This window comes from Porites lutea, chromosome 14 (genome assembly GCF_958299795.1).
Source record: "Porites lutea chromosome 14, jaPorLute2.1, whole genome shotgun sequence".
Lineage (NCBI taxonomy): Eukaryota > Metazoa > Cnidaria > Anthozoa > Scleractinia > Poritidae > Porites > Porites lutea.
The window spans coordinates 8,677,610-8,687,833 of record NC_133214.1 but is presented as its reverse complement, the minus strand read 5'-3'; the positions used below and the strand labels follow the sequence as shown (position 1 = coordinate 8,687,833).

At 40.2% G+C, this 10,224-nt stretch overlaps 1 pseudogene; it reads left to right on the top strand.

The window, feature by feature from the left end:
* The first annotated feature begins 6,220 nt into the window (after positions 1-6,220).
* On the top strand, positions 6,221-8,760 carry LOC140925081 (uncharacterized; annotated as a pseudogene).
* The last annotated feature ends 1,464 nt before the right edge of the window (positions 8,761-10,224 follow it).

The following is a 10,224-nucleotide window of genomic DNA, read 5'->3' as shown; positions in this document are numbered from 1 at the left end:
TGGTCCTGAAAGCGCTCAATTTAATTTTGATCGTGCACTGGAAAAATGGCGCAGAGGCAAGGACAGAGCGGATCTATGAGCTCAAATTTAAGAAAGAGATTTTGAGATTGCTCCCTGTACAAAGTTATTCATAATTTTATTTGTATGTCAAAGACTGAAACTGACCATATGCCAATAAGAAAAACCTCTTTTGCCATGTACGTGTTACTCATACACTATGAGTGTGGGACCGTGTCGGAATCAAACTGCTGAGTATGGGACTCACTCTAACGTCCGAGGGACTCACACACACTACTGCCAGTTTCTGGATGGATCACTGGTCACTAACATAAAAACATTTTTGAGCATGAACAATATATTATTTCTGTTTCTTTACTTCAAGTGGTATTTCTGTACGGCAGATGTAACTGCAAGTCATCACAGTGACAGGTTCCATCGTGCAAAGTGTTGATTGTTATGGAAAGTTTTATAAAATGTACCCTTCGAGAAGTAGCCTCCCACGCAGACGTTCTAAGGGGTTCGTAACGCTTCCTGCCCCACGAACGAAAGAAAGGAAAGGAATTTATCTTTCAGTTCAGCAGACGTTCGTGGGGCAGGAACGTGTGACGAACCCCTTAGAACGTCTGCGTGGTAGGCTATGGGAGAAGAGGCCCTTCGATCTTCCTATCTAGGAAGATCGAAGGGTCTATGCTCGAAGGGTATATTTTGTAATTAATTTCTTATCTGAGTTAATTTTTATTTTTCCATTGTTTTAGGGTATGGTAATGAATGCTAATGAATTTGAACAAAGGAAATATAAAAATTAACTGAAATAAAAAAAATTAACTGCAACATATATAAAATGATGATATGTTGCAGTGAAGAAGTAAAAATCTATATGACTCATTGAGTGTTTTAGCCAATAAAGTGTTCATAAGGGTTTTTTAAAACCCTTATGAATTAAAATTAACTGACGCTATAATAAATTATATGTACAAGTATTTTTCTACAAAAGAAAATTAAGTCTAAATGTGGGGCTTCTATTCATGAACAAAACCCTATTGAAGTTAATACCATCTACCTAGTGTAAGTTAAGATTAGTGAGCTGCATCTTAAAGCGAAATCCTTAAACCAATTTTATTAGCCAGCTGTTCAGGACAATTTAGCATGGGAACTTATTTTATAAGGCGCGAAAACCCATAAAGAATATCTTCAATCGACAGGAAGCAAACGGTTGTTTAGCAATTGCGTAAGAAAATGATATATGGCGTACAAATGTGACGGCGTCTACAGGATAGATTATGCCTCCAGTCAATCTACAGACGTTTTCAGCCGATCCTTTACCTTAGTTCTGGGTGCCACGCTGGATTTTAACCGTCGTAGCAGTTTCAGGAAATACGCTTGTTATTTATCTCATCACCACTAACCGGAGTCTCCAAACACAACACGCCTGTTGACCGTTACGTTGCCATAGTGATGCCCTTCAAATACGTTCCTATCATGACGTCACGATGCATCGTTGCCATGGTAATCCTCAGCTGGCTTTTTCCCCCAGTGCTCTATTTTCTTATTGCTGTCATTCTCAAACAGATTGCTTCTGAAGATATATTCATTATTTTTAAAATTTCAACGGTGTTCGTGTTTCAGCTAATGCCGTGTATATTCCTACTTGTCACCACTATGCAAATGTTTTACATCGCGTATAAAAACACCAGAATGATGGCGACCCTTGCCCTTTATTAGTTACAGTTTAATCATCCAATGACTCTCAATAAACGCAAGAAAGGAGTAGAAATTTCCTCTGCGGGATTTATGGAGGTCGTAGTATTTGTTACCGCGTTGTTACCTGGTGTCGTTGTCTTTGTTTTAGCGAAGTTTCAGCGAGATTTGAGTACTTTTAAATCCTTTGACCTGACAGTGTATTTAACAATTATTCCTCGAGCCCGAATGGGCTCTGAGTCAATAGCCCATGAGGCCGAAGCCGAATGAGTTATTGGCTGAGAGACCATGAGGGAGAGAAGAATTGTTTTAGTAAAATAATACTAGTTGGTCAAAAACATCGAGACAAAACAGCTTCAGCTAGCAAAACGCGATTCAGCCGCCATTGTTTTGGTTTTCAAAGCCGGTGTTTTTCGCTACTAGTGGGCTATAATATGGCCTAGGACGGTAGCTCAACCAATCAGAACACAGCATTGATAATAGACCACTAGTTGGATTTTCTTACATTATAAGAGACAAGGTCTTTTATTACGCTTGGGCTACCTGCCGGCTGTGGTTAAAAATGGTGTCTATTTTAACGCGAAATCAGCTTAAATTCCTTGTGACTTTTAGAGCTTGCTGTACGCTCCGCTTCGTTTATAGTTTCCTTGTTGTTGCGATAAAAATGATAAACAACAATTGATGAAGGTGTATTCAATCTTCACAGTTGAATATCAACCCGTGAAGCGTTTGAAAAACAAGCCAAAAAATTCAGGATTGTTCATGCATTTAAGTTATTTTCTTGCTGGCTTTTAAAAATATTTTACCATGGAACCCAGTACCACCCAGCGGTGCTCTTGAGAAACCATCTCCACTGTAGACATAGGCGTACGGGCCGGGGGGGCGAGGGGGGCTACAGCCCCCCCCAAATTTTGGGCAACTCAGATTTTTTGGGGCAGCACGAGAAAATTTGGGCAAAACCAGTTTTGAAAGACGTCTGCATGTTTTTATTATTATTTTGAAGAAATAAATATTTCCTATTTTAACTTGAAGCCGGCGTAATAATCCAGTTACAGACACGAGACAGTGGCTGCCTAGCACGTGACGAGTTTCTGCATGGTTATAAGGGAAAGGTATCATATGCTGATTTTTTTCATTGTCGGGCACTGTACTGCAATGGGCTATTTCCACTCGTGAATTTATTAGAATAAACTTCCGCCTAACTTTCTAGAATCATCTCCGCTCGTAGAACGGTGTATGGCAGATAGCATCAGCAATGGGTCTGAAAGTAATTCTCAGTTTGAATTACGAGAAGAATCTTATTTTTTTAAAAAATCTATCGCGAGCGGTTTGAAAATTATTCACTAATTTGTTAAAGTAGACTGAAATGTTTATAATCCGCTAACAAGAGCGCCATGATACATACTAATCAAATCCTTCTTTGCAGCGATTGGCCGGAGCTATCTCCATGATCTTTCAACCACTTTTTTAAAAAGATTGAAACTACTATGAGGTGAAATTGAATGTCAAAAGCGCATCGTTTTCTGCAGATAACAGCCAAACATCAAATATTTCCTTTTTTTTACCGTATTTCCAACGATAAAAACTTTATCCCAAAATATCTCGATAACGCTCTTACATATTCCGTTTTAACTTGACGAACATCGAGGCGACTATTGGAGGAAAAAGCTCCTGTGATCGATTTTGGAAGAACAGTGCGCACGGCGAAATATTGCTGCGAGCATAATAGGTAATGGCTTCCTTTCGTTGCTATGACAACTCCGATGTCATTGCAACCATTTTCATACTGTGGTGGCAATTTTTCCAAATGTTTGTTTATGGCGACGTAGTTTATGCTCAAACTTGGCAGTTATTAACCCTGAAAAAGTGTATCGAGCCATTTTCATATGCCAGTACGGCCTATATGTTGTTGCATCGGCCCTCGTGTCTATTCGACTGTTTTGTAAACATTTGAGCAACTTGCAAAAATTTTTTGGGCAAATGGTTTGCCGCCCTCCCTGGCAAAAAACAGTCCGTACGCCTATGACTGTAGAGGCGTATACTCTGCCATACGAGTGCTATGATCTTTTGAATACTTATTGAAATTCTACTACCACATTACTTAAGCAATAGAAAACAAGAGAGGGGTTGGGAGAATTCGAGACAGTTATAATTATGCAAACCCGAGACGAAGTCGAGGGTTTGCATAACTGTCTGTTTCCAAAATACTGATTTTTCTCGCATAAAATGTCAGCTTAAGAGAAAAAAAATTGACACACCTTCTTTGCAACGATTTTCCAAGTTTCCGCCGACGAAGAAAGGGGTAAATAAAATAAACTTGTCGAGTTTTGAACTCGAAAACTTTTTCAAATTCGCCCTTGCATTGTGTGATAAGCGCGCAAAGAGCAGGACATCTTGACGCCACAACCATGTTTACATAGAGCGCGCGCACTATCTTAGTCATTTTATAATTTCTAATGCTGCTACCCTTGGTAGCTTTGTTTGGTTTGAAGCAGATTATATATGCAAAAATAAGTTTGCATTCCACCATGTGTATTCGTGATGCTAAAAACTCAAATCTACTTTTAAACAATGAATAACGACTGCAACTGTATTGCACAAATTGAACCAAACCCCACTTTGCATCTAATTAGCTAACAAGGCGGAAAAAGTCTTTCCAATTGAGTTTAATCGACCGAAAACTCGAATATTAATGTTTCAGTGTGACTCAGTGTTCCGCCCAGATTAGCAAATGCTATTTGCAGACCAGTCTCTTTGTGTTGTGTTGTACATATACAAAAATGTATTCAAATAAAGTTGAAGTTGGAATTGAAGCTGAAGAGAAGGCTTTTTAACTTTCCAGCTCCCCTTTCAGACTGCCGGGTATTTAGCCTGATGAAATCGTGCCCGTGAGTCACGCGCTGCTACTCACGAAATTTATCGAAACAGCGTCCACTCTACTCTATGTCCAAGAAACCACAACCGCTCAGCTGCGAAGCCAGGTTTGTTTGTCTTATCGCTTGGCTATTCTAAATGAAGATAGAATACTTTCAAACGATTAGAAAAAGGGATTTTGCAGAAATTCTAGAAAATTTCTTCAGTCTGAATGCCAGGTGTTTAGTTTTTTTAAGACCCTTCCGGGATGCCGGGCATATAGCCACGACGTTTTTAATAATGTTATAACTGACTTCAGAATTAGTCAGTAGCATTTTCTTTGACATCTTTAACTTAAACCGTAAGCTAACTATAGCCAGCGTCGCAGACACTATACATCGATTGTGCATGTGACGGACAATGCGTATGCAGTGCAGGCTGGCCAGTATCTACTGCCACCAAATAACCTTTCATTCCGTTTCTCAGTCTAAGTCTTCTCCAAAATGCAGCTAACCTTTCAAAAGAAAATTCCTGCATGTCATGCTTCGCTCACAAAGTCGCTTCCGTGGTTATTGATCGTCAAACAAGCAACAAAACTGTTTACCGTCCAACCTAAAAATGTGATGCCACGCATATGTCTGGAACGAATTTTTTATAGCGCATAATAATAGGATAGGGAATAGCATCTATCTCGGGCAGAGAACTCCTCTGCATCCCAGCCATACAGGCTTATGCGTAAATAAAAACGGAAAAGGCTATCATACTACGAGGAAGATATCATGAGCTTAAATGAGTTTATTTGCTCGCAAATAAAAAAATTTATGTCACCTACACAATAATATGTAGTTATTTACACAGTTTAATGTAGGGTTGAGGTGGTTGTTTTTGTGACCTGATAATGTTCGTCGACATGTACAGGTGATTCTCTTGACCTTTGCTTCTTACTATATAATAGGTAAAAGGTACAGTCATGTAAAGTATCGATCACAAGATAATCAGGAGATCTCAGGGACCACTTATATCCCTGGAACACGTTCAGTAAAATTACTGTAGTCCTCGTTCCGTACATTTACTCAACATGTGCAGTAATTTTACTCTCCACGTTTTCAGTAAAATTACACAATCGCATGATCGTTTTTCTCGAGGAGTTATAAGGTGTGAACAACTTCGATTCCACTCACAATTTGCAAGCTCAATCTTCGGACGTTCAAGAAATTCAACGCCAACTGTTAGTCTCGAGCCTGTGCAAAACACCAAGCGCATAGCTACAATCGATCAGTGGACCTCTGCATTTCAAATTTTTGTTGCTATTTACACAGTGCGTTTTCCAGAAACGGCACCGGCCTTGATGAAGTATAGTGCGACGGTGCGTGATTTAGCGGCCAAAAATGCGCATTGGCGCTATTACGATGAGAATTTCCGCTATTTGCGGCAAAAATCCCTTTTTCCCTGGGATGAAATACAATGGGAATTGTGGTTGCAGGCGCACCACATGACCCGTAGTTCATTTCCAGCTTCTCCAGGAAACAACGCTAATAAACAATCGTCTCAGCCCTTTCCCAAAGGCTTTTGCTGGAAGTTTCATCAAGGCGAAAAATGTTTCGGCTGTAACTTCAAACATGAATGTTTCAAATGTGGGGCAACCCATCCGGCTTTTAGATGTCGAGGGACCAAACCCTCTGCCGCTACATCACGCCCCGCCTCGGCACATGCCGCTACCAACACCAATCAAAATAAGTAAATTAGAGTTTTATTTAGACGGCTATCCACCGGCGTCGAAGCGCTATCTACTAGATGGTTTCTTAAGAGGGTTTTCTCTTGATTACGTCGGACATCACGAGACGTCCTTCTGCAATAATTTGCTGTCAGCAATTCAAAATCCTTCAGCTGTCAATGAAAAACTTTCCAAGGAATTAAAATTAGGTAGAATAGCTGGACCTTTTTCTGAAAAGCCTTTTTCTTCATTGCGTTTATCGCCGTTAGGTTTAATCCCTAAGAAGGCGCCAGGGGAATTTCGCTTAATTCATCACTTATCTTTTCCTTATGGCACATCTGTCAATTCTCATATTCCTACGGAAGCATCTTCAGTTCGCTACGCATCAATCGACGATGCTATTAGGATTATTAGGCGCACAGGCAGGGGCTGTGCGCTTGCAAAGACAGATGTCAAAAATGCTTTTCGATTGATTCCGGTTAACCCAAATGATTACGACTTGCTTGGTATTTTTTGGCAAGATCACTTTTATTATGATAAGTGCTTGCCCATGGGCTGTTCCAGCTCGTGCAAGATTTTTGAGGCATTTAGCTCCGCGTTAGAATGGATTGCACGTTACAAATTGTCAACTCCGGGTATTCTACATATCTTAGACGATTTTCTCATCATTGAGCGTGATACAGTTACATGTTCGACAAAACTTTTATCGTTCTTAACAACTTGTGACGATTTAGGGGTTCCCATGGCGCCTGAAAAGACCGTTGGTCCTAGTACAGTTCTTTCTTTTGCGGGTATCGAACTTGATACTTGCAAGTTGGAAGCGAGGCTTCCTCAGGATAAGATAGACAAATGTACTAACATGATACAAGATTTCCTAAAGCGCAAGAAAGTCACTCTAAAAGACATGCAATCTCTAATAGGGTTGTTAAATTTTACCTGCTCAGTAGTTGTGCCTGGAAGAACATTTCTCCGAAGAATGATTAACCTCACAGTAGGCGTCAGGCGACCGATGTATATGATTCGCTTAACGAGCGCAGTAAAAGGCGATCTTCACTTGTGGTTGCAATTCCTTACACAGTTCAACGGCAAATCGTTCTTTTTAGATTTCGTTTGGCTTTCATCCGATATGATACACCTATACACTGATGCTTCAGGCTCATTAGGCTATGGCGCGGTTTTTGGTAGGAACTGGTTATATGGCGCTTGGCCCAAGCGTTGGAGCTCGCTTAATATAGTCATACTTGAAATGTTTCCGATTGTAATTAGTGTTGAAATATGGGCCAATAGGCTGGCCAATAAGTGTGTCACATTCCATACAGATAACCAAGCGCTTGTGGAGGTTATCAATAAGAAAACCACAAAAGATAAAAAACTGTTGGTTTTAGTCCGCTCCTTGGTTTTGTCATGTTTGAAGCATAACATACTTTTTAAGGCAGTTCATCTGCCCGGTATTTGTAACACAAGCGCTGACGCATTATCGCGTTTACAGGTAGACAAATTCAAGTCCCTCGACCAGTATGCAGCAGCCGAACCGACAATTGTTCCTCCACATCTGCTACCAGAGAACTGGCCGATATAACTAAAACACTTTTAGAGGCTAGCATCAGTAGCGCTTCAGTTAAAGCTTACAAAAGGCCCTGGCGCTATTTACCTCTTGGGCCCAGCAATTTTTAGGTGACATGCTTATTAAGCTACCCATTCAACCAGCTATTTTAGCTTTGTTTATTGCTCATTTGTACTCTTTGAAATACGCAGCGTCGTCCGTTACGTCTTATGTTTCTGCCATTAGTTACGTACATCAATTAGCTGCAGTGGATGATCCCACCAAAGCAGCCATTATAAATCAGCTCCTTAAGGGCTATAGGAAGTTAGCTCCCACTACAGATATTCGTTTGCCGATTACGTTACCAATCCTAAACAAGCTATTAGGATCGTTTCAACACACAGTCTCATCAGCATATCAAATACATTTGCTCTCAGCTATGTGTGCCATTGCATTTTTTGCATTTCTGCGAATAGGAGAAATAACAACAACTTCCGGTGAGAGCACTAATCTCATTAGAATAACTCAGTTAGATCGCTTAGTGGATAAGAAGGGAAACGTCAAAGCCCTTCAGCTTACTCTTATTAACTACAAACACAGTGACCCGGGACAGAATTTTGTTGTTTACATTTATCCTGAGTCCTTGTGCTGTCCTGTACAGTTGCTTTTGCAATATGTTTCACTTAGAGGTTATGCTCCGGGTTCCTTGTTTTGCTGGCCCGATGGGACGCCTATCACTAGGACATTTTTTGTCACGAAGCTTAAAGCTGCCCTTAAGTTTAACAACCTTGACTGTGCTCTTTACAAAGCTCATAGTTTCCGTATTGGAGCCGCTAGTTGGGCTACCGCTAAAGGTTTTTCTGACTCTCAAATTCGTTTACTAGGTCGCTGGAAATCAAACGCCTTTCTCAAATATATCAGAACGCCTAGTTTAGGTACGAATTTTACGTAAGCAAGCGTTTAGCTGTTAATATCCCGAAACACAAGCTGGCGCTGTGTTTATCATACCCTAAGTCTGCATTTATAATTCAACAGCCTGCGGGTGGGGCCGGCCGCTGAAACAGCGTCCTGTGGCCTTTTATCGTGGCCCTCACCTTTGCTAGAGCTTAAATAAATTACTTTTAGTTTCTTATTTCTTGGATTTCTTAGTTATGTAAATAAAAGCGGCCATCTGGAATGGCCAGAATTTTAATCCCAACTGTTTGTTGCTATTTTTTATGCACTCTAGCAAACTAAGCTTGGCTGTTGACATTAAGTGCACTCGGAGTTGGTATTATTTTACCATATTCGTGAAAGGGGACATAAATGAGTTTATTTGCTCGCAAATAAAAAAATTTATGTCACCTACACAATAATATGTAGTTATTTACACAGTTTAATGTAGGGTTGAGGTGGTTGTTTTTGTGACCTGATAATGTTCGTCGACATGTACAGGTGATTCTCTTGACCTTTGCTTCTTACTATATAATAGGTAAAAGGTACAGTCATGTAAAGTATCGATCACAAGATAATCAGGAGATCTCAGGGACCACTTATATCCCTGGAACACGTTCAGTAAAATTACTGTAGTCCTCGTTCCGTACATTTACTCAACATGTGCAGTAATTTTACTCTCCACGTTTTCAGTAAAATTACACAATCGCATGATCGTTTTTCTCGAGGAGTTATAAGGTGTGAACAACTTCGATTCCACTCACAATTTGCAAGCTCAATCTTCGGACGTTCAAGAAATCAACCCACCTCCACCCCATTTCTCCTCCAATGTGTAATTAAGTTTTTGGTTTACATCATGTTTTGCCTTTTATCGTGGCCCTCACCTTTGCTAGAGCTTAAATAAATTACTTTTAGTTTCTTATTTCTTGGATTTCTTAGTTATGTAAATAAAAGCGGCCATCTGGAATGACCAGAATTTTAATCCCAACTGTTTGTTGCTATTTTTTATGCACTCTAGCAAACTAAGCTTGGCTGTTGACATTAAGTGCACTCGGAGTTGGTATTATTTTACCATATTCGTGAAAGGGGACATAAATTATCATACGGCAGAGAGACAGAAATAACTGAAACCGCCAAAGCTGACAAATGGCAACAGCGAACGCAAGAGAGATGGCAACAGCGAACGCAGTGTCGAGTTTTCCCTGCAGAGAGTAAAATAAGAGTTCTTTTCTGTCCTCACGTCGGCCCTTGACGCCCTAAACAACCGTACAACAACCCTTTCGCTATTGCCAAGCAAGGGGGTAATATTATTTACACGTATAATAAAATAATAAACAATCTAGCTACTTACAAAATACTTGCGATTCCGACGCATTTTTCACTGTGCTCTTTCACAAGGCAGAGATAGCCAAAGTAAAACACTTCACACTTTCATTTTCATCAACGCGGTGCATGTACACGTTCATGATAAATGGTTTTGTAA